The 24,005-nt window shown below is 41.8% G+C and overlaps 1 protein-coding gene across 8 annotated transcripts in view; it reads left to right on the top strand.

Moving 5' to 3' along the window:
* Positions 1 to 24,005, top strand: part of PCDH15 (protocadherin related 15) — a 701,112-nt gene that overhangs the window by 157,476 nt on the left and 519,631 nt on the right. For all 8 annotated transcript variants that reach the window (XM_064662188.1, XM_064662185.1, XM_064662184.1 and 5 more), the window contains exon 3: positions 13,267 to 13,344. The gene's annotated coding sequence lies outside the window, so the exon portion shown is untranslated. The remainder of the gene's footprint in view (positions 1 to 13,266; positions 13,345 to 24,005) is intronic.

The raw sequence follows: 24,005 nt of genomic DNA, 5'->3' as shown, positions 1-24,005 counted from the left end.
GAGGCATGCTTTGAACTGGTGCACTTCTGCCTGGTGTATATTATCATGGAATCCTAGAATGGTTTGGGTTGGAAGGGACCTTAAAGCCCATCTCATTCCACCTCCTGCCATGGGCAGAGAGACCTTCCACCAGCCCAGGTTGCTCCAAGCCCCGTCCAGCCTGGCCTTGGACACTTCCAGGGATGGGGAATCCACTGTGCCACATCCTGAAAGTGACCACGTAGGGAAGAATTTCTTCCCAATATCCAGTGTAACCCTGCCCTCTGGCAATGGGAAGCCATCCCCCCTTGTCCTGTCACTACCTGCCTGTAAAAAACATCTCTCTCCTGTCTTTTTCCAGGCCCCCAAAATCAGAGATTTGATCGTTAATGTAGCCTTTCTCCAGTGTCTGTGGTATAAATCACATGTTGTAACCCAAAATATATTTTGCAGCATTTTTTTTTTAGTTAGGAGAGTGGAGCCTTCAGAAGGTCTAATGGGTTGGTCAATGTGTAGTCTGCTGTTGTAAAGAGAATTCCATTTTCTCATGTTTATGGCTCAGACTCTGTGCTGCTCTGCTGCTGCTGAGCACTGCACGAGAGCTCAGGAGGGACTGTCTCCTTTAGCAGGGCAGTTTCTTAGTGTTGTGCAGTGAATAAAATCTAGAATCCCGCTCTAAAGGACAAGATATATTAGGTTGATCCATAAACTGGTTTTGTCCAACCTGTAAAATTTTTTGAGGAGGAGATCCTCTTGAAAAGGTATTGTGCAGTCATGTGTTATATAACAGAAAACATACCCAAAGGGGCACAAAACTGGTTTTAGTAGGAGCCTTTTTCTGACAGTTCTTCTCAGGGGTTGGCATTTTAGCCTAATTTGTGCTTTTGTAAGTCACGTGCTCAGAATTAACTTTGCTGTTTTAATATTCATCACTAAATGCATCTGGAGAACTTGGCAGTGTTTTTGTACTTAGTAAAAGTGCAAAGTGGATTTGTAACTTTAGTTCAGTTTCAGTGTTTTAAGTACAGTTTTGTTTTACTTCCTTGTGTCATGTAATTCCAAAACAATGCACTAGATTTGACACCTTTGATGAAAATAATCCTCAATAAAAATTTGTGATTATTGTTTAAATTCTCCACTGGGCTCCAAGGAGAAATTGGCCATCCTGTTCAAGAATTTTTATGCTGGAATTTGAAATCACAGAATCCTAGAATGATTAGGGTTGGAAGGAACTTTAAAGATTATCCAGTTCCACCCCTTGCCAAGGGCAGGGACACCTTCCACTGTCCCAGGTTGCTCCAAGCCCCGTCCAACCTGGCCTTGGACACTTCCAGGGATCCAGGGGCAGCCACAGCTTCTCTGGGCAACCTGTGCCAGGGCCTCCCCACCCTCACAGGGAAGAGTTTATTCCTGACATCTACTCTAAACCCTTGGTGTCTGACTTTATTGCTGAAACATGGTTGCTCAAAGCAAATTTTATTTAGCCAGGCTTTACAGGTGGTGCTGTTTTGTGCTTTATGAGCTGTGGGTTGGTACTAAAGTGTAGTCCCAGGGCTGGGATGGATTACCTTTAGAGCAATTAAAGATAATCTGCCTGAGTATGGATCTTCTGTAGGATCTGAGTCCTGTTTTCCAGAGCTCCTGCATGGCCAGTTATGCCTTATTCTAAACTGGTAGAGATGATTAATGTTTGAATACATTTATTTTTAAATGTATTGCTTGGATTTGAATCTGGGTTAAATTGAAACCTTGCCTTGAATAGTGTCTGTGGCAAAGATTCAGTACCTTAAATGGCTTATTATTTTTAACTTGGTATATAGAAACTTTTCACATATGTTGCTAATTATCACTAAAATCACTGATGACTTTTGCTAAAATACTGTTTCACTTAAATAATTTTCATCTTGTGTTAATCGATGTTCCAAGCTTAGATTTCTTGAACAGATGCATGTGATTCCCTCTAGAAAACGTCTTTAAAATGGTTCTCAGCTGTTGTGAGATTTTTCTTGTGGTTTTTTTTCTGGTGTGTGGTTTTTCTGGTTTTGGTTTTTGGGTTTAATGTTCTTGCTCTTCAGCACTTGAGTTGCCTTGATCTGAAAAACTCAAATTACTCAATAAGTGCCAACCCCCTCTTTGAGGAAAGATGTGTATTTTGAATTTTATGTAGTGAGAAGCAACACCACCTGCTTCAGACACCACAGCGTTTTGGACAGTGTGAATGTTGAGGTGCCTTCAAATTTAAGAAGGAAAAGGGTTTCTGAGGGACAGATTGTTTATGTGGTGGAATCTACTGGTGCTGGACGTAGCTCGAGTGCCATTCTGTTGATTCAGGGAATAGAAAGAAGTTCCTAATCCAGTTTCCAATGCTTAGGTGGACTGTAAATAGAACCAAGAGAGCTGCTGTGTGCTCCACACTTCCTGGGTGTAGTTTCAAAAGCAAGTTTCCAGTCACATGTATGAGAATGGCTTGAACTAAATTATTCCAAGAATTTTCTAATATTAAAGTCTGTGTTGGCCTCCCTGGTTTTACCCATCTGACAAAAGAGTTTTTTCCCCAAAAACTGAAGGTGACCACACTTTCTTTGAGTTTCTGTTTTTATTGTTGCTGTCCCCTTTGCTGGAATGGGCTCTGTTTTATATTTAACTATGCTGCTGGTGACAAAGCATAGGCTGCTCCTACCTCTGCAATTTCTGTCCAAGTTCCCAACTCAGTTTTTTTCCAGTTGTTATTTTAATACCATTTAGTAGCTCATTATTTCCATAAATTCTCTACTTTGGGTGCCCTGCTGGCACCAGCTGCCGACAGAGGTCCACAAGTGCCCTGATGTGCACAACAGAGGTATTTTATAATGAGTCCTCTCCTCCTGACCTCACCCAGGGAATTACTTTTAGCAGTGGAAAATGCAGGGCTCTCCCCCAACTCCTCCTTTGTTAGCTGAGACAATGCAGCTGCACTCAAATACCTTTTCAGTACAGGGTATTTTGCATTTCTTCAGTTATGCTGCCAAGTTATAAGGAAAAGATGGTTCTTCACAGCTGAACTGTGGAATTCCAAAGAAAAGCCTTGTCTGTTCTTAAAAGCACAGAAAGGACAACAGCCTCTCTTAGACCTTATTCAAAACAACAGAGAAGAAACCAGGATCTTTTAGGGTGAAACATGCTCTGCAACATAAGTATTAACGGAACCATTTGGGTTTCTTTTTCCAGAAGTCAGTGTCTGGAATAATGTGTGAAGAACTTGGAAAGTGATTAAGGATGTGCTACTATCTTCATCCTGCTATCAGTCACCATTGTATCATAAAACATTCTGTCTAATTTAGCATATTAAAAGGCAATATATTTATTCTGTTTATTGTGAAGAATAGAAAGGAAATGAAAGATCTCTTGAAAGATTTTTGGCCCTTTATAATTTCTCCATTTTCTGCCAAGAGTTAAAGAAATAATAACAGTAAAGCTGCTGAAATGATATACAGATCTTATCTCAAGCATGACTGTTACATTGTTTTTTGATTAGCAATAGTAGATATGTAGAGACTCCTGGCTGTGTAATCGTTTGGATTATGTCTGTCCTTTGTGGAAACAAAATTGCTCAGTTTAAGTCCAGTTGTGAATAACAGAAGAGTGTGAAATCTCAGTCATCTTTAAGGAGCTGTAGTGCTGATCTGGACTGTGTGTGTGCATCTGCCTCCTTTACTGGGTTAGAGAAGGGCAGTCACAGAATCCCAGAACGGTTTGGGTTGGAAGGACCTTAAAGCTCATCCCATTTCAGCCCCTGCCATGGGCAGGGACACCTCCCATTAGCCCAGGTTGCTCCAAGCCCCGTCCAACCTGGCCTTGGACACTTCCAGGGATCCAGGGGCAGCCACAGCTTCTCTGGGCAACCTGTGCCAGGGCCTCCCCACCCTCACAGGGAGGAATTCCTTCCCAATATCCCATCCAACCCTACTCTGGCAGTGGGAAGCCATTCCCCCTTGTCCTGTGGCTGTCTGCCCAGATAAAAAGTTCCCATGAGGTGGGTACTTTCCCTGATGGGTAACAGCTGAGTTTCTTGATGATAACAGTGGTGTAAGAATTCACTTTTTAGTGATCACTGGCTTTCATCATTCACTTCCTCTGCTGGAGGAAACAATCCATGTGAGGCAATAAACAGAACTGCTGTTTAGATCTATGAATGTCTATCTAAATTTATACCAGTTATTTTCAGTGATTTAAAGATCTGCCTCAAACATTTTCTGGACCTTCAGGGATCCTTGAGTATTTGCCTCTAAGTGTTTGAGTTTAGGACCATGTCTGTAATCATGTCTATAATCTAAAATCATGTTGACCTCTTCCTTTAAGCACTTGTTTTTTGTTTGATTTTTTTTAATGTTTATGTTGAAAACTTAGGAAAATTGCTATCTAACTGTTATAATTAAAAATCAGATACTAATTTCAGTCTGCATCATACTGCAAAAAGTCCCCTCTAATGATGGGGGAATGCTTCTGGCATGATTATGTAGCTTCAGGCACAGAGGAAAACCCCTTAATTAGCCTGGAGAAAATAAGTTGCTGTGTCTGAGTCTTTGCAAGGTGCTTAATTTGACTACTTGTCTCTGGCTGCAGGTGCCACTAATGCTGAAAAAAACCCCATGTTGTAGAAAATTTTAAATTTTTTAATAAGAAAGATTAAGAGAAAGACTAAATTATTTCCTTAATTAACTTTTTTTTTTGTATTTTTCTCTGTGATGTTAATATATAAATATGTTGGTTCACCTTTGAACATCAAAACTGCCTCTTAGCAGTGATGGCTAGGCTTTCTTCCTTTCATCTATTCTTAAAATAATTGTAATAGTTATTAATATTATTTGATTGTTAACAGTGGAACACACTGATTTCAGAGATGCTTGTTGGCCTGTCTGATGACTTTTTTTATTTCAGTACACATTTCCCAGTAATTTTGTTTATCACCACATCAATGACATTCCTCAGCTCTTGCAATCCTTTAAGACTGGGGCTCTGTTTTCAGAATTCAAACAAATATTGCCCTTTTTAGGGTTATTTTTCTCTTTTAAATCAGTGCAGAGCAAGGTAGGAATACTCATCAATTTAGAGCTTCCTGTCAAGTTTTATACACACTGCTTAAAGTCTAAATCAGTTAGAAATTCATCATTCAGAAATCATTGCCACTTAAAGGAATGTATATCCTTTCTATGGGCTAGACATGAAAAGCCCTGAAGGAAAGCAGATGCTTTTGGAAAGGCTTGATTAGATACCTGGGCTTGCAGTGGGAGATGTTTTCTAAAATCAGTTCTATAACAGTGAGCTTTACAAATACCTTCAAACTTCTTGATCATGAACAGTTTCAAGGTAGTTTGATAATTCAGACTTGCTGCTATACCCATTTTTTTATCCCTGTCACTTTTTTGTACACTAGAGTGATAGTTATTTTTTATTACCATCATGTATATGGCTGTTTATGTTTTTGATTGTGTCTGAGCACAGTGAGATAAATGGAGGCTGTTGAGCAGAGCAACTGAAGATGGCAGTGACCAGCTTTAAGACATCTCTGGATCCAGCACTTCAAGGGAGTTAAGGGAAATAGGGGAGCTTTGGGACATTCCTTTCCTGGAATACACCACCAACACACCTGCCAAGAATCAAGGGGCTTTTTAGCCACCTGACCAATTTCTGGATCTGCTTCCCAAAACATTTGGGGTAGAGATCCACTGAAGGACCCCACTGAGCCGGCCATGTGCCTTGGGGGCAAGGAGGGCAGTGGGATCCTGGGCTGCATGAATGAGGAAGAGCATTGGCAGCAGATCCTGCCCCTCTGGCCAGCCCTGGGCAGGCACATCTGCAGGGCTGGGCCCAGCTCGGGCTCCTCAGCACAGCAGGGCCAGGGAGCTCCTGGAGCGGGGCCAGCGCAGGCTGCGGAGATGCCCAAGGGATGGAGCAGCTCTGGGAGCAGCAAAGGCTGAGGGAGCTGGGGCTGGTTAGTCCAGAGAAAATAAGAGGGGATCTCATAAATTCCTATAAATATCTCAAAGGGGGTGCCAGGAGGATGGAGTCAGACTCTTTTCGTTGGTGCCCTGCAACAGGAGGAGGAGCAATGCCCATAAACTAAAACACAAGTTCTGCCTCAACATGAGGAAGAACTTCTTTCCACGGAGGTGGCAGAGCACTGGACAGCTGCCCAGGGAGACTGTGGAATCTCCCTCTCTGGAGACATTCCAAACCCACCTAGACCTGCTCCTGTGTCACCTGCTCCAAGTGAGCCTGCCTTGGCAGGAGGGTTGGACTGGATCATTTCCAGAGGTCCCTTCCAACCCCAGCAATTCTGGGACTCTGTGAATATTTATTGTGCCCGCAGGTGCCCTTCTGGTGGGCTGTGTATAATGCAGACCTAGTGCTTTTTTGGCTAATACTGTACTGCCTCATGCAGTTTGGGAATCCCTCTTCCAGGTGATTTTCACCTGCTAGGAGCAACAGCATTAATCCTCGCCTGAGTGGGGTGAGCAGGAACTGGAACAATTTCCTCAGGTGATTTCAGTGTGCTCTTGGAAATTGTTTTGGCACCCAACCATTTTGGGCTCAGGACACTGGAAATTATTCATAAAGCCACCTCCCATCAAGGACAAGCTTCACCAGCAGCTTTATTTAGAGAAGGCGCTCGTTCTCCAGTTTGCAGGGTGGGAAGTGGAAGCAGCAGCATCCTGGGTCATCTCTGCACCCTCAGGGCTGACAGGTCCTGCTTTCAACATCATGTAATTACTGTTTGGGAGTTGAATTACTTAGTGTTCTGTATTTCATACCCAGTGAAGGGATGAATTTTATTTACTGCCTCAAGAGGTGGTTATTTCATGTGTGAATAGGTATATATCCATGGAGAGAGCTTTTCAGTTACTGCCCTTGTGCTGCCAGGATTTGTTTCTTCTATCCAAGGAATCGATTATCTTTCTTGAGTAGGGGAAGCCATATAAGCTGTGCTTGAAGGATGTAAAAAGTTTTGGGTTTTTTTGTTGTTTTTTTTTTTTAATTTCTAATCTCATGTGCCATGAAAACGATTTTATTATAAAATGCCACATTGCCTTATCCCCTCTTACAATTTCACTCCTCACAGGCCATTCTGAGTCCCATGTTCTTCACAAATCTGGGAACAATGGGAGAAAGGAGTCTGCTGGGTTTTAGTCCTTCAGTGATTTGTAAAATCTCTCACAGTTACATTAGTTTAAGTAGACGCTATAAAAAAGTTAAAAGAAGCTCTGTACTGAACTCTGTGAAGTGATGTTGGTCTGGGTAAAGCACTGGGTTTAATTCCTAATCTATTTTATTTCCTACAGGGCTTTAATGTTATTATTTGTAGCTAGAAAGACATGGTTGACCTAGACTGGACATATTTTAATCTCATGAAGAAAAAGTTTCAGTATTTATGATCTTGCATTAATTGGGTGATTAGTTTAGTTTTAAACACTGGCTTAGGTGACTTTACATTAGTGCACAATGGCAAGAGCTAAAAGAAGGAAAGACAATCCTGAGGTCCCCACACTACCTGCAGTGTAAGTTCTCAGAATGTTAATTTTATTATGCAACTAAAATTAACAACTATAAAAAATACACCAAATTTCTTTGGATCCTTTTTTTTGCCCTAGTTAGTTAATGAAGTTTCGGGTTTAGTTTGAAACTGGTTTTTAAATTTATCATCAGTGTTGTCGTATTTTGGTGAATTTTGGTTTTGCTTGCTTTGGTTGGTTTTTTTGTGGTTGCTTGGTTTTTGTCACCATGAAAGAAACCCCTTTTATAAAACATAATAAGGAGAAACCATTTTAATAAGATGATTTTTCTTGTGAATCTTTTTACATGTATTCAGTAGGATGACTTCTACCTTTTTGTTTGTTTTATCAGCAGGGCAGATTTTTTTTTTATTTTTTTTTTGTTGTTTTGTTTTTGTTTTAGTTTTAGTTTTTGAAAACACAGCCATGTCTGTTGAAAACAAATTAGAGTTGAAGGTCAGAGTGTCAGTTCTGTTGTTGTTATGAGACATTTTTAAGAGCTGAATCTCAGCTGCATTTAGAATCACAATAAGCAAAATTTAGTTGGAGGATCCAAGTCAGGATGCTGGTTAAATTTCCAGGTTGCCCTGTGTGGGGTCAGAAGGGGGTCTTGATGATCCTCACGAGTCCCTGACAACCCTGGATTCTGTGATTCTAGAAGGAGATTTTACAACTGTTGCCAAAACAATCAAACAATTTAATTTGCTTCAAATTCACTTCAGGGTTTGGTTTTGTTTTGTTTTTTTTTACTTTGAATCACAGTACATTGAAAATCAAACCTGTCATTCAGGCTGAGAATGCAGCATTTCAAAGATTTCCATACCCTGGAGGTTTAACTTTCACCTGTTATGAGGATGATATCTGGGCAGCTGCATAAATTTTTGGATGTTAAAGAGACTGCTGTCCCTTGTACAAAGCTGAGGCTTTCTCTGAGCATTAGAAGACAATGAGCAGCCCATGTGGGCCTCAACCTCCCTCCTGCTGTCATAAACACAGGTTAGTCATTGACTCTCTGATGTTTAAAGAAGATATCCAAGAAAAATCACTCAGCTGGAACATGGGGGAATGGTGTTGTGTTGTCTCTATTAGTGCATGAAATCAGGTATTGAAAAATCTGTCTGGTTTCCGTAACTTTGGGTTTGGAATTAAATTGCTACAGCTTATTTATGTGCAGAAATAAGGTCAGTAGATCATCAGGGGGCTGAAAGATTGTGTTTGACTTTCTCTGTTTGATCTCTGAAGGCCTTTACTTCAACTGGAATCACCCTTCTCCTTTTCTTGTGCAGACAATACTCCTTCCTTCCTCCTCTGTTAAGAATAACTGTGAACAGATTGGAAAAATCTAAGTTATGCTAATAATAAATTAAAGATTTTAAAGAAATCTTGGCTGATCAATATAATGTAGTTAAGTATGTAATTACTGAAAACTAGATCTGGTGAGCCTTTATAGGTTTTGGAACTGGAGTGACAATTGAACATGAATAGTTTTGGATTACAGAGCGTTTTCATGTAATTTCTTCCATGGTCTGTTTTTCCAAAAGTAATTCTGCACATTTGACTCTGCATTTTACCCAAGTTTGCAGAGTATCAACCTGCTTATATCTTGGGATGACGGTAGATGGAAAGCATTCCTTCTTACATCTCCAAGCATGTGCCCAGGCACCTTCCAAGAGAAAAAATAAAGCTCTCCAAGAGCCATGAAGTCTGGGCTGTCACAGTCACAGCTTGCTCTGCTCTTATATTTTGACTATTCATAATATGCACCAAGTGCAGCTCGTTGCCGTTAGTGCATTGGTGTCAACTTTGGGGTTGTGTTGCACTCTCCCACTCTGTGGTGTTTATAGAATCATCAGGAAATCACAGACTGGTTTTTAGTTGGAAGGGATCTTAATGATCATCTCGTTCCACCCCCTGCCATGGGCAGGGACACCTCCCACTGTCCCAGGTTGCTCCAAGCCCCGTCCAACCTGGCCTTGGACATTTCCAGGGATCCAGGGGCAGCCACAGCTTCTCTGGGCAACCTGTGCCAGGGCCTCCCCACCCTCCCAGGGAACAATTCCTTCCCAATATTCCATCTAACTCTACCCTCTGGCAGTGGGAAGCCATTCCCCCTTGTCCTGCCACTCCAGGCCCTTGGAAATAGTCTCTCTCCATCTTTCTCCATCTTCAGGCCCTGGAAGGCCACAATTTGGTCACCCTGGACCTTCTCTTTTCCAGGTTGAACAATCCCAACTCTCCCAGCCTTTCCTCCCAGCAGAGCTGCTCCAGCCCTCTGATCACCTCGGGGCCTCCTCTGGACTATCTGGATCCAACAGGTCATAGTGTTGTGCTGCTGGAAAGCCTGGTTTTACTGCCATTAGTGATGGCAAAATAAGAAAAAATGGCATGGTGCTGCAAGACTGCACCAATTTTAGACTTTATATTTATTTAACTTTTTTTTTTTTTAAATTATGTTTGTAACAGAAATTAAAAGTATTACATTAAAATTAGAGATGAGCAGGTGAACTGTTATGCCAGTTATGAAATATCCAAAAATATCTTCGGGCATAATAAGCAACTTCATTACATTAATGCAAAATATTTTCATATCATTAAAAATTAAAGAACGATCCAAATGTTATTTTAGCTCCTAGAAAGAAAATAAAATCTTAATTTTTTTAAAGTTATTCCTGTGTTTTTAGATTAAATGTTGCCTGCACAGCATCTTCAGAGCATTTCACTGATCTCAGAGAAAACACTGTACAGAAAATATCATCAAGCTTGAAAGGAAATAGCTGTCTGAATTACTTTTTGTCTCCTCCCTCTGCACTTAATATTAAATTATTTTAATAATTGTCAGAAACAACTACAAAGCAGTGCTGCACAACTTCTGCTAATTTGAATTTCCTCAGAAACTGCATTGTTGTTTTCACTTGAAAAAAACCAAACTCTGCTTGCTAGAAATAGTGATGAGCTGCACAGATTAGAGTGATTGTCATGGGAACGTTTTATAATTCATTGAAAGTGTATCATAATCTTACTGTAGTTCAGTTTCCTTGTGTGGACTGTGAATCTAATTTCTAAAGCTGTGCCTGTGCAATGGTTATAGGACAGGCTTTTTGTGATTTAAATGTGCAATGCATTTTCAGTTTATTCTGCATGTCCCGTGGGTCAGGGGCTTGACTTGGGGGCAGGTAGCCTGAGCTTTAGAGGTGTGGTTTTCATATTATAATGAGCTAAGGGCACAATTTTAGCTAGCTCAAGTAAAACTTATAGTACATTGCCAAACATGGTGTCACATGTCTAATTCAAGGTCTCTGTTGCTGTTCTCTTTTTACTTGTTTCAAAACTATTATCACAGAGTCACAGACTGGTTTTAGTTGGAAGGGATCTTAATGATCATCTCGTTCCACCCCCTGCCATGGGCAGGGACACCTCCCACTAGCCCAGGTTGCTCCGAGCCCTGTCCAACCTGGCCCTGGACACTTCCAGGGATCCAGGGGCAGCCACAGCTTCTCTGGGCAACCTGTGCCAGGGCCTCCCCACCCTCACAGGGAACAATTCCTTCCCAATATCCCATCTAACCATGTTCTCTGGCTCTTGGAAGCTATTCCCCATTGTCCTGCTACTACAGGTCCTTCTGAATAGTCTCTCTCCCTGTTTCTTGTCATCCCCTTCAGGCCCTGGAAGGCCACAATTAGGTCACCCCAAAGCTTCTCCTCTCCAGGCTGAACAATCCCAGCTCTCCCAGCCTTTCCTCCCAGCAGAGCTGCTCCAGCCCTCGGATCCTCTTGGGGCCTCCTCTGGACTGGCTCCAGCAGCTCCATGTCCTTGCTGGGCTGTTCCCAGGGCTGGAGCAGCTCTGCAGGGGGGTCTCCCCTGAGGGCCAGAATCCCCCCCTGCCCTGCTGCCCACGCTGGGGGATCAGCCCAGGGCACGGGGGGTTTCTGGGCCGGGGCAGGTCCAGCCTCTGCCCCACCAGCACCCCCAGGGCCTTCTGCCTGGGCTGCTCCATCTGCTCATCCCCAGCCTGGATTGATCCCGGGGGTTCTCCTGACCCAGGGGCAGCACCAGCACTTGGCCCTGTTAAACCTCCTGCGATTCCCAGGGGCCACTGCTCGAGCTTGTCCAGGTCCCCCTGGATGGCCCCGTCCTTCAGGTGTGTCACTGCACCCCCAGCTCAGTGTCACCTGCAAACCTGCTGAGGGGGCATTATAACCTTGGTGTTTCCTGCTCTCTGGAGTTTTTATGGTATTTATTTGTTTCCTGTGATTGACTGTGACAAATCTTTTCCCTAAGCCATTCCTGCTCCATCACCCATGTAAACAGGTGCTGGTTGCTGAGGCAGGGCAGGCTGTGCTGTGGGTGCCTCGCTGTGCACGGGGGCAGAGCTGTTCTGCCGGGGGAGAACAGAGAGCTGCGGGGAAGGATGTGATCCGCAACCAAAAGCTTTCCAGGCAAAATTCAAGTTTCTTTTCCAGCATTCCCTGAAGGGGAGCCTGGTTGGGGGGATGCCCGAGCAGGAGCAAAGGGGCAGGAGTGGGATGTGTGAGGGGACAGAAGGGGCTGCCGGGGCAGGTTGGGGCTGTCGCTGCTGGGGGTGGATCGAGGACCCCCGGGAGGTGGAGGGGGGTCAGGGGTGTGTGAGGAGCTGCTGCAAACGGAGTTTTGGCTGCCCCACACCCCTGGGGACATGAGGCACTCGTGGGTGTGAAGGGATAGCTGGGAACCTGCTGTGTGAGGCCAAGCTTGGGCTGGCAGAGATTTGCATGAAGTGGGAATTGGTTTGAATGGCCCCCTCAAACTGCATCTGTTTCACCTGTTTAATACCCTCAAAGGATATAATTTCAAATTAAATGTGGGAGCCTCATGTTACTTATTGCTTTTGGTTTGTTGCAGGTGTGTGTCTGACTTACATGTTTGTATACTTATTTAATGTTTACACCAAAGCAAAAGAAACTTTGCTTCTTTTTCCTTACACAGACACTACTCATCCTCTTTATAAATGCAGCCATTGCACTTCAGGGGCAAGAGTATGAGAGTGCCAGAACATTCCTACTCTGTCATACCCCTGGTTTTCCTTTAAAACTGCAGCCTAAGAAAAGCTAAATGATTGGGGTTGTGTGTGAATAAATAGATTCTTTAACCCTGGAAATCCTAATATCATTAATTCCCAGTTTCAGTGAGCTTTAGTCACGTACCTGCTTGTTCTGTGTGTGTGCTTTGCCTAATTCAAACTGTCCCAGTTACCACAATATTAAGCATTGTCTGTGTGCTTATGAATGTATAAAATAATGGAAGAAATAGAATTATGACAGTGATACATGGATGTATTTTGGAAATCGTACACAAGCACAAGTAACCATCAATCTAGTCATGCAACAGTTTTTAGATTTATTGAGCCTATGTACTGAAAATGTTAAATGGACTCATGTATTTTAAATCACGAAGTTTGAGCTGGCATAGCTGTGCTTGTTTTGTTGGTGTTGTGGTCAAATGACCTTAGGAAATACATATTTTGGAGTAAATTCCCTCTTGCTGAAATCAAGGCTGTTACTTGAAGGATAGGTGGTAGAATACATTTGAAGGCATGTTATAAATCAAAACAATTCTTTCTCTAGAAAGCTTTGATTTATGCATGTCAAATTAACTTTTCCAAACTTGCTGTAATTTATCTCAAACATGAGAATTCTCAGGAAAAGGAAAATGAAATGTATTTGCACTGTGCACTCAAGGTAAAATTTTTGACTCAGTATTAATCAACAACAATGTCTTCTAGGATGATGGGAACGTAATTCAGTGGATACCTTTGGAGCAGCAGTCGCTCTCTGGGCTGACAGAGGGACCAGAAAAAATGGTAAGAAAAACTCTCCTTTTAGCAGGATTTTTTTTTTTTCAATCCACTACAATAATAATGCAAAAATGTGTGCTAGGAGTTTTGGTGGCGAAGAGCTGAACAGATAAAGCAGATAAAAAATGAACTGTTTAACTGGTATAATATTAAAGAAAGTTAGCTTGATGGTTTATTATCTGCAGAGGTACAAATAATGTGTCGTTTCTTCTGTTCTGCATGTACAAAAAATAGTCCTACGATCTGGGATAGATTTATTATTCTTCATTGATTGCCTCATTCTGTTGGAGGACATTTCTGGCAGTAAAGTAGAAGACCTGTCACATCTATCATGAGGTGTCGGAGATCTGTCAGGTCTGTGCCTCTTTTTTGAACTTTGCTGTTTCAGAAAAATGTAGCTGAGCATTATAGGCAGGAGTCTGACATTTCCAAGATGAAAATCAATCTTCTTTTATGTGGTGTTTCTCAAAGAAGACTCGCTTTGATTGCACAAGTGGTGGTTTCACATGTTGGAGGACACCACATGGACACCAAATAATTTGGGTAACAGATTTGACGGGTGTTCTGTAATGGAAATAAATTGAAGAAATGATCATAGAAGAGATACTCAAGTCAAGATAGCAGAACAAACACTGATCTTCTGTTGTCACAGCTATGAACCTAAAGGTGTTTCTTTCTGGTTCTTGCATTTTCTTGTATTTCTTTTTAAAGCTGGGGACTAACAAGGTAAACACATCCTGTTGTGAATTACTATTCCATGTTATTCCATATTTAGAGGGGAAAAAAAGAAGAACTGTTAAAATGAATTGCTAAAAGTGTGAGAAACAATGAGATGTCCTAATGTACAGGAAGGGAGGTCAGATGAAACACATCGAACTTCAGAAGGAATGTTAAAAAAAATGTTTAAGCAATTTATTTAATTGTAAAATACTTTGAAACCAAGAGACCCATTGTGCCAACACAGGTCGTTGTCTGGGTGATCAGCACCTGGGCTTTTACTTATGCATTGTGATGTTACTAGAGACAAAAAAGGCTAGTTGTATGTTAGTGACTGTGTCTAGAGACAGCAGAAGTCTGGGGAGAAGGGCACCATGGAGCCACAAACAGCCAGACAAGCACAGATCGTAAGATGCTGGAAGTGTCATGGGAAAATATTTTTTTGTTAGGTTGCTTCCCAGGGCAGATGTCTGGAAATAATGAACAGAGTGGTCTTGTTTCCTTAGTAGTTGCATTCAGGGAAATCTTCATCAGAGAAATAAATAAGTAAACTAATGTTGTTGATACTCAGTTGTCCCGTTCCAGTAGGGAGAAGCGTGTAAATTCCCATGAAGGAGCCACTTTGGTTCCTGGGTGGAACCATGTGGGATGAAGAATTACCTCCATATGCACATGTCTGTGCTGATGGTTTCAGCTGCCTTTGATTTTGATAGACCTGTACCTTTGGTACAGACACGTGGCATAACTGAAGCAGTATTCAGGTGGTCAAGTAGCACTAAGAAAAAGAAATGCAGAGAAATCAAAAGAACTAGTGGGCAGAATTTGGATTTACAGTCATCAGTCATGAGTGATCTCTGTTTGTAACAAATACATGAAAAAAATCTATATGAATGTAGCACTGAAATGTGATATAGTATTCTTAATTTTTTTTTTTAATCCACCCTGAGCAAAGACAATCATTGTATGAAAACATCTCTTTCCTGTCACATACCAAGAGCATCCTGTGGACCTCTTGCCTGTACTGATTTTACAGAGGCACATGTTTTCAGCAGCCTGCATAGCTCACAAAGCTAAAGAGTTTTCATTTTTAAATATTTTTAAAAATCAGTTAAGATAATTAGTAGCTATTTATATCAAGAGGTTTTAGCTTGGTAGGTTCTCAGTTTAGTCACTCAAACATGCCCTGATATTCTACACAGGTGATACTGTGTCAGCCACAAAATACTGCCTCAATTATTTTAAAGAGTTTAGCAATGCATGAAATGCATATTTAGAGCAGGAATAGTCTCCTATCTTTAGGTTTCTAGCAATTATTTAATTTAAGACAACAACAAAAGTCCCTAGAACACGCAAATAGTCTTAAGTTTAAATAAGATGACATGTAAGACGGCTTGATAATTTCTCCTCCCTATATTTATTTTTCTTCATAAGTTGAAAAAAAATATTAGCTATTTCCAGGCTTAAGGCACTGAGAGAAACAAATCCATTCAGTTCCAGAGCAGACTCCATTAACACAGATTGCCTTCAGCCTATTAGGCCTCATCACTGAGATGTTCTAAACAAGTGTTTGTTTCTAAAAGCTCTGGAAGCCAAGGAATTAACCCTCCCCCCCTTAGTTTTAAAAGCATGTTTTCTGAGCCTTAATAAAATGACACTTTGTCTTACTTTTGTGTCTCCAGTCATGCAGGAAATTAGAGGACTAGTTCCTTCCTGCAGACTTTGGGTTTCAGGCTCAATTTGGCAGGTTATATTGCTCAAATTAGCTTGTAAATGAGATATTTGTTTCTAAAGTACAACTGATATCAACTTGAATGCAAATACTTAGAATATGAACATGTCTCTCATTTGATTCTGTAATTATATGATGGTTTTTCTTGTCAAGAGAGCTCAGAAGCTTAGTATTGATTTATGTTATTGAGTTTCTCAAACTGCAATGTGTCATTGTTAAGTATAATTTAGAATGGCCTTTTTTCTCTCCTCTAATCTTGTATGTGGCAAAGCTTGATCTAATTTGGGGCTGGAATGATCTCAAGAATCTTTTAACTCTTGTGCGCGTGTAGTGACGGTGGCACGTCTGGAGGAAGATGATGTCATTAAGATGTCTGATTTCTTTATGGGTGTCTGTTTGATATGAAATGATATTTTCAAGCCAGGCCTGAGTACTTTTAGCATGAGAGAGGTTTTTTATGGGAATCCAGGTTTGGAGGGAATCTTCTGCTGTTCTGGAGGGAATCTTCTGCTTGTCAGGTGTGGGGGGGGTCACCTTCAGCACACGACTTGCATTAAGGCACGAAATGACCCGTCTGGAGAGATGGTTGCTGTCCACCCCACCCATGCTTCAAGCCCGAACACCACCTGGGGAAACAATGGATTTTGGCAGGTGCTAAAGTCATTTTACAGTGCTGGCATTCATGTGTTGCAAGAGAAACACCAGAATTACTAACATTCATAGCCAGTGGGTGTCATGTGATGCTTTGTGTTTTCCTGGTGCTGCAGAAGGTGACCATGGATGCTCTGGTTGCCTGTGCACACACTGCACTTGAGGTGCTGCAAAGTGTTGTGCTGACACCCCAAAGTCAACCAGAGCTGGAAGGGGGGATGGAACAAGATGTGCTTTAGGTCTCTTCCAACCCAAGCCATTCTCTGATTCTCTAGTTCTGTAATTAGTAGATGCTGGGCTGTAATAATACATTAAAGGGCAACTATATTGAAGGAACACAGTGCCTTTTTTTTCTGTCCTTTTTTTTGCTTGTATTTGCATTCCAGACCAATCCAATGAACCATCTGTTGAGACTTAAGAAAACTGTAGTCTGGGTCCTAAAACCTCTTTTCAAACTGCTGCATTATAATTGCCCAGTTCAAAGGAGGCACATTAACCTGATGTGTTTAACATGTAGATAAATAAATGCACAAACCTGTTCCACATCTTTGATTCATTTTGATACCAAAACTAAAATAATGACGTTGGAAATTGATTTCAGCTTTTGCTTTATAAATTGATTGGGATATTCTGAACATGAAATTCTTCTGGAATTTCTTTTGAAACATTATGTGTTATTTGAGAGACAGTTTGTGCAGTGTGGAAATTTATGTTTGACACATGTTGACATTGTGATCACAGCTCTTGGTTTCCCAGTTTGTCTGTGTGGCTGAGATGAAAACGAGATGCTGGTCTCAAACCAGGACCCAGCAATGTCTGGATCAGATTGACTCTCTCAGTCATGGGTGCTTTTGTCTGTGTGCTGAAGCTGTGGTCCCAATCCCTTCCCTGGGGTCAGCCAGGGAAGCAGGGGGTGTAGGCAGGTGTTTTGTCTGTTTGGTTTGGTTTTCACTGGGAGGTTTTTTCGTTAATTCCGTGTTAGCCATTCGAATCTGTTGGATTGAATCTGAAGTGTTAGGGTTTCAGGACTGCTGTCCTTATCCCACATGTTCCCTAACTGGTAGAGGATTACTAAGTTAGAGGGTACTAGCAGCTCTAACAACACAGCTTTCCTCTGAGGGCTGACTGCCAGGGGGATCTAGGGCATTGGTCGGTTGCAGTTTTAAGAGGATCATCAGAAACATGAGGTGGGGAAGAATCCAGCAGAGAAGGATGGTGAGATAGGCAAAGGTCCCTGAGTGTCCTCAACTACCTTGATAGGGAAACAACCTTAGAAATTGTAAGGAAGCTGATAACTGTTCTTTTGTCTGCCTTTTGTTCATGGAACAGCATTTCTGTGTCTTCATGGACTGGCTGGTGTCAGAGAGGTTTGTTTATCATCACGTTTTGTCCTTGTGAAAGTAATGAGGTATGGGCCTCAAACTGCCATGTTGCTTAGAACAGCATGTACCTGGAGGTAAGTCCTCCAATTGAGTTGGTTTTGCCAGATAAAATAGGCCTCCTGGTTGAATGCTGTCAATGTGCAGACATTCTTTTCTACTCACTCACAGTTGTGAAGTGCAGGATATACACTAACAATGGCATCTGTGCAATTTTTCTTTCCAAAATGACACCCCCTCCCAGATGTGCCTTTAATGACTATTTCATACCAACCCATTTTCATCTTTGATAAAATTGCATTAATTACTCATACTCGTGTATTGGCTTTGCTGTGAAACAGAACCAGTTTTCTTCATGTTATTGCCAAGCCTTCTGTGATGAACCGAAACAGATGATCTGTAGTATTTGCGTCATCATACGAGCTCTTTGAAGCACAGGCTGAAGCAGCAGAGGTTGTTCTTCAATCACTGGGAGCGCATTTGTGCCTTGAGGATTGCAAACAGAGGATGTTTTCCCATCCTGTACGTACACAGATTTGCTGGCAGAAATCTGTAGTGTAGGTCAGTTGTCTGTTCAGTGATTCTGTCATCCTTTAAAGTCATCTAAGGGAGTGTAAATTCATCTGCCGTGGCTGTGTGGGCCTGCAGGGTCCCCTTGCTGTCTGTTGCAAACAAGGTGGAGTGTTCAGTCATTCCTTTATTTGCCCAGAAGAGTGTTTCTTCAACAGTACCACCTTAATCCTCTTATGTTTGTGTTCATGGAAAGGTTTTGGAGCTGTTCATCTTTCCAAAGCAGACTGTCAGAGGTATGGAGGAAGGGAGTGTGTTCTATTTCCCCCCATGATGTTTTGGAACAGGAGGGCTGCATCGTTATGAACAAGCCAAAGCTCACACGAAGTTGTTAGCCTGTTCTTGGTGAAAATTTAAGTGGAACAGTAGCTTGTAGATCTAGGGAGCCAGTGACACTTGGGCTGTGCCAGCCATGGTGTGGGCACAGGCCCAGGGCAGTGCCCGTCCCTGTGCTGGCACCGCTGAGGGACCGCGAGGGCTGGGCCCAGTTCTGGGCCCTCAACAGGAGAGACCCGGAGGGGCTGGAGCGTGTGCAGGGAAGGGAACGGAGCTGGGAAGGGGCTGGAGCAGCAGGAGGGGCTGAGGGAGCTGGGGGGGCTCAGCCTGGAGAAAAGGAGGCTCAGGGGGGACCTTCTGGCTCTGCAAGTCCCTGACAGGAGGGGGGAGCCGGGGGGGGGTCGGGCTCTGCTGCCAGGGAACAAGGGACAGGAGGAGAGGGAACGGCCTCCAGCTGTGCCAGGGGAGGCTCAGGTTGGCCAGGAGGAGGAATTTGTTGCTGGAAAGGGTGGTGAGGCCTTGTCAGGGGCTGCCCAGGGAGGTTTGGAGTCCCCATCCCTGGAGGTGTCCCAGGAAGGCCTGGCCGTGGCACTGGTGACAAGCTGGGGATCAGGCACGGGGTGGACTCCATGGTCCTGGAGGTCTTTTCCAACATAAATGACTGTGGTTCTGTAGCAGTGCTTCTGTGGTAAGGATGAGTTTGGTTTTCAGAACTGAAAATAGGTAACGTGTTTTTAAAAGCAAAATAGGCAGCTCCAGAAGTAGGAACAGTAGTAAAATCCTAAAATGTTTTTTTCATGTTCCTTTAAAGCAAGGAGACACCCACATTTTGGTCCTTTGTGTCCTTTAAATCTTAAAAATTTCTGAATTTTACTTGGGTTTTCTTTCAAGGCCAGGTTGGATGGAGCCCTGAGCAATCTGATCTAGTGAGTGGCATCCCTGTCCATGGCAGGGGGTCAGGACTAAATGATCTCTAAAGTCCCTTCCAACCCAAACCACCCTAGGATTCTGTGATCCTAATCTAGTGTTCTGTCTTGCCAGAGAGTAGCTGGTGAGTCAGATGTACATACTGGCAAGCGTCCTATATGCCACAGTGTAATAATTTATGCTTTAAAACAAGCTTATGGATAAAGGTCTCCTTTTTGAAGTTCCTCCCAACTCCTTCTCTCTGTGAAATTGTTGGGGTTTTTTTACATATCCTCAGTTGTAGGAACAGGTTATGCAGTTTGCTTGGTTTTGAGGGGCATTGCTGCACAGACAGCACTGCCCATATACTGACAGACTGGTGGCATGGAGTCATAGATACAATTTTCCATCTCCTTTCACGACCCTTGTGTCATCAAACCTGTATAAACAACTACACAATGTCCCTAATAAATGTTTCTGATACCTGAAAAATTCCAAGGACATGGTTTGAAAGTATAAATCAGTCTGTGATTAGTTGTCCTAAAATTGGATGCAAATTTTGTATGTTGGGTTTTTTTAACAAAAGAACCTAGGCAGTGAGGTCACAGTTGAGTTTTTCTTATATTTTTTCTTTTATTTCTCGTACTGTGGATGGAGATTGGCATTTAATATAAAAATCTCTTCCAATACCTTTGTTGTATTTTATATCTCAGTCTGACAAATACATTTTTAAATGTATATTTATCTTTTCCTGCTTTGTTACTAAGGGACTCTGCCTAAACATTTCTACTGGATTCGGGGGTAGGAGTGATACAGGGAGCATAGAATGGGGTAAGAGGGTTAAGGAACGTGTAAACAAGGGTGCTACAGGGAAAGGGATGGTGCTTTTAGAGTCTACTTCCACTACTTATAAAACTTACAAGTATTAGAAAAATAAAAACCCTTAGGGGCTTAAGGCATCACAGCACATGGAAGACTAATCCAAGCTGGACTATCCCGGCACGACCAACTGTTACCCAGTAGCTATGGGATGTACAGGAAAATAAATTGTTTTTCCTGTGAGAAAATAGATGGATGAAACTTGTGTTTGACAGTCGCAATTTGATGTATAAAAAGCCCTAAATTCTGCTGACAAGTGTGATACCCAAGGCGAATTTGCAGACAGATGTAATGAAAATATCTGTGAAACTTAACCACTGGGGTAATTGAGCTGTTGGGCAAAACTGGTATTTTAAATATGCCTTGCACAGAGTGTCTGAACTCCTACTGACTGTGTGCACTCTCAGACTCCCCATCCTAGTATCTTAGAGAAGGGCTTAAAAGTTCATTTAGTCCCAGCTTTTATAAAGGATAAACAAGGAAAACAACTTTTTCACGACCTGTGAACAGGATGTGAAATCCCAAGCGTCGCCTCAGCTTGGGGTTTACTGATTCTCACATCTGGGATGTTCAACAACGTGGGCAGATATCCATACCCTAAGAGATCAAAGTCACAAATAGCAGGTAAAGTCTTTAGCAGGTACTGGATCTGTACAACTCCCAAATGATCCCAGTGATCAGGCCACTGGAAATGTTTTGGGAACAAGCATTTTCTTCAGTTTCTGAGGCAATCAGTGAGTTGTGCCCAGCAAAGCTATGTTTTTAGCAGCGTGATTTCACAAGGCCTCCAACTGCTGTGTGCTGAGCAAGAGGGATGTTAGATGTAATGCTGAAACCACTTATTTATAAATTAATGTAAGCTGTGCAAAATGAGTGTTTTGAGAGGGCTGATTGCCAATCCACTGGTGGCTTGAGCAATTGTAACAGTCATATTTTTTTTTTTATTAAGTCCCTAATTTTGGTTTGGTTGTTGTTTTTTGGGTTTTTTTTCATTTGACAAATTTCCATCATATTTAAGGTTAAACTTCACATTTAACCATTGTTCCCGTGCTTCACATGTGAAGCATTGGAACAGGCTGCCCAGGGAAGTGGTGGAGTCACTATCCCTGGAATTGTCCAAAAAATGAGTAGACGTGGCACTTGGGGACGTGGTTTAGTGGTGGGATTTGGTAGAAGGCTGGACTTGATGGCCATGGGGGTCTTTTCTGAAAGAAGATTCTGTGATTGTATGGCTGTGGTAGCACTTTATTTTTATATTTTTATATTTATTTTGCACTTACCATGTTTTCTGTTTGCATTTATTTCCCTCCCTTGTATAACAGACACAAAGCTAAGGGAAAACCCAGCCTAAATATATCACTCCCATTCTTTTTAACAAAAGGATGAAGAGAGTGTAACAGAAAAAAGACCTTGCTGCAGTCATGATTTCCTGTCTTTTGAACTTGCTGCTTCTTTTTGAACTGAAATGTTATATATTTAAATATTTATTTTCATTGCTCGTGGTAACTGCAGCAGTCCTTATGTGGGCACATTCACTAGTATGAATAATGAAATCTTAAACTACTTTAAAGTACATTATCTACTTGTGCTGTGTAGGAAAAATACCCATCTTTAATCAAACTATCCTTTTTCATAAGCAAGCAGCTCGTCAGAGGATGATAGAGATTGGAAAGAAGATTATTAAAAAAAACCTATTCAAGCAGCAGTCCAAAATCAGGTTTAAGACCAGGCTGTGGTTCAGAACCCAGTAAATCTTGACTCTCATCCTGTTAAACCTGACAGAGATTGGATTTACAGTCAGGGGTAAGAAGACACGTTCTAAGATCAAGAAAAAATTAATTCAGAGAAAAGTAATGGTATATGTATATTTTGTCACATATATTATATTATATCATGTATATTATATTAAAAATGTGATGGCAGGGGAAAAAAGAACAAGCATGTGGTGTTGGTATATTAACACAGAGACCAAAACAAGTATGAAATAATGAAAACAGACAAAACCTATCCCAAAAAAAACAATGCTGAAAATTAGGTTCAGGGCACTGCCTTGATTCATGGGTCTGTCCATGGTCAAAGCATTCAACTCCACTATTTAAATACCTCAAATTGGAAATAAAGGGGAGAAATACCTGATACCTAAGTAGCCTTTTATTTTTTTTCTTTAAAATGCAGCCAATGCAACTTAAAATCTTTTAACCCCAAAGTGTTTTCTATTGGAACATGTAGCTAGGGAAGTTCAAGTGCAAGTAACTTTTACTGGTGTGTGGATAATGACTCCCTTGCCAATTTTCCTTAAACATGCAGTCTTTGAATAGAGGGTGAAATGAGGGCTGGTGAGAACACCTCATAAAACACGGGTGACGTCCAGAAAGAAGCAAAAATATGTCTGTATGTCAACTGTCTACCCAGGATCTACTAGCAGGGAAATGGAGATGTGTGAGACAGACATACCTAGAGCTTCTGGGGCAGACTCAGGGCAGTGAGGGTAGGGAATTCCTCCCTCCTCCTGCCCAGTTTTCCTGAAGGAGCGTGGCAGGCTGAGATCTGGGAGAGAAGAAAAGGCAAAGGAATGTAATGCATTCCTTTTATATGAGTTTTCCCAAGTTATCTTGGTTAGCAAGTGGTGGTAAATCCAGGATTGTGCATGTGAGTACATTTTTAAAGAGAAAACTGATTGCCTTCTTTAGGTAAAAACTCCGTGTTTGGGGAGAGACTGGAATTACTGTCACCAAGTATGTTTTCTTCTCAGTGTAGACACTGAAAGATAAGAGCTTAGCTTAGTAATATAAAATTATCCTGCTAATTACTAATTGGATAGATGGAGTGCCCATCCCTGGAGGTGTCCCAGGAAGGCCTGGCCGTGGCACTCAGTGCTCTGGGCTGGGGGACAAGGTGGGCATCGGGCACAGGGGGGACTCCATGGGCTGGGAGGGCTTTTCCAACCTCAGTGATTCCATGATTCTAATTCTATTTTTTGCTCATGCCAGCATTGTTTCTTTCTCCCTCTTTCTTTCCCTATGGGGTGTTTGGTTTTGGTTGGTTGGTTGCTTGTCTTGTTTTTGTTTTTTTTTTCCCCTCTGTTTTATTTCTGGAAAATATATTTTATAAAATCTGTACTACATTTCCCTTTGTCATCTCATGGCATTTAACAAATTATATGTGGGTGTAGACATCACTGTGACTCGTCAGTATTAGCTCACAGAATTTTAACTTTCTTAAGGTATTTTGCTTTTTAAAGAACTCTGTTTTGAAGGGAATAAAATGAATACAGAAGTCCCTGAGGATTCAAAGAAATGAAAGCAGCATATACCTAGTCTTTTATGATAAAGCTTGAAAATAACTCAAAGTAGTTTAAGTTAGAAATGTATAAAAATGACAGTGTTTTCTGGGGCTTGTGATTTTGGTAACCTGACTCTTATTTGAATGTTAGTTGGTGTTACAGCATCGAGAAGGAGCCTGGCTAGTGTGTGCCTGTGTCCAGTAAGCAATTAGTATTATTTTTTTATTAATTTTCAATATTAATATACTCATATTTATGATCTGTCCTATTTTAAATC

This window comes from Pseudopipra pipra, chromosome 8 (genome assembly GCF_036250125.1).
Source record: "Pseudopipra pipra isolate bDixPip1 chromosome 8, bDixPip1.hap1, whole genome shotgun sequence".
Classification (NCBI taxonomy): domain Eukaryota; kingdom Metazoa; phylum Chordata; class Aves; order Passeriformes; family Pipridae; genus Pseudopipra; species Pseudopipra pipra.
Note: the sequence above shows the minus strand (reverse complement) of the source record. Positions and strands in the feature narration are given on the sequence as shown.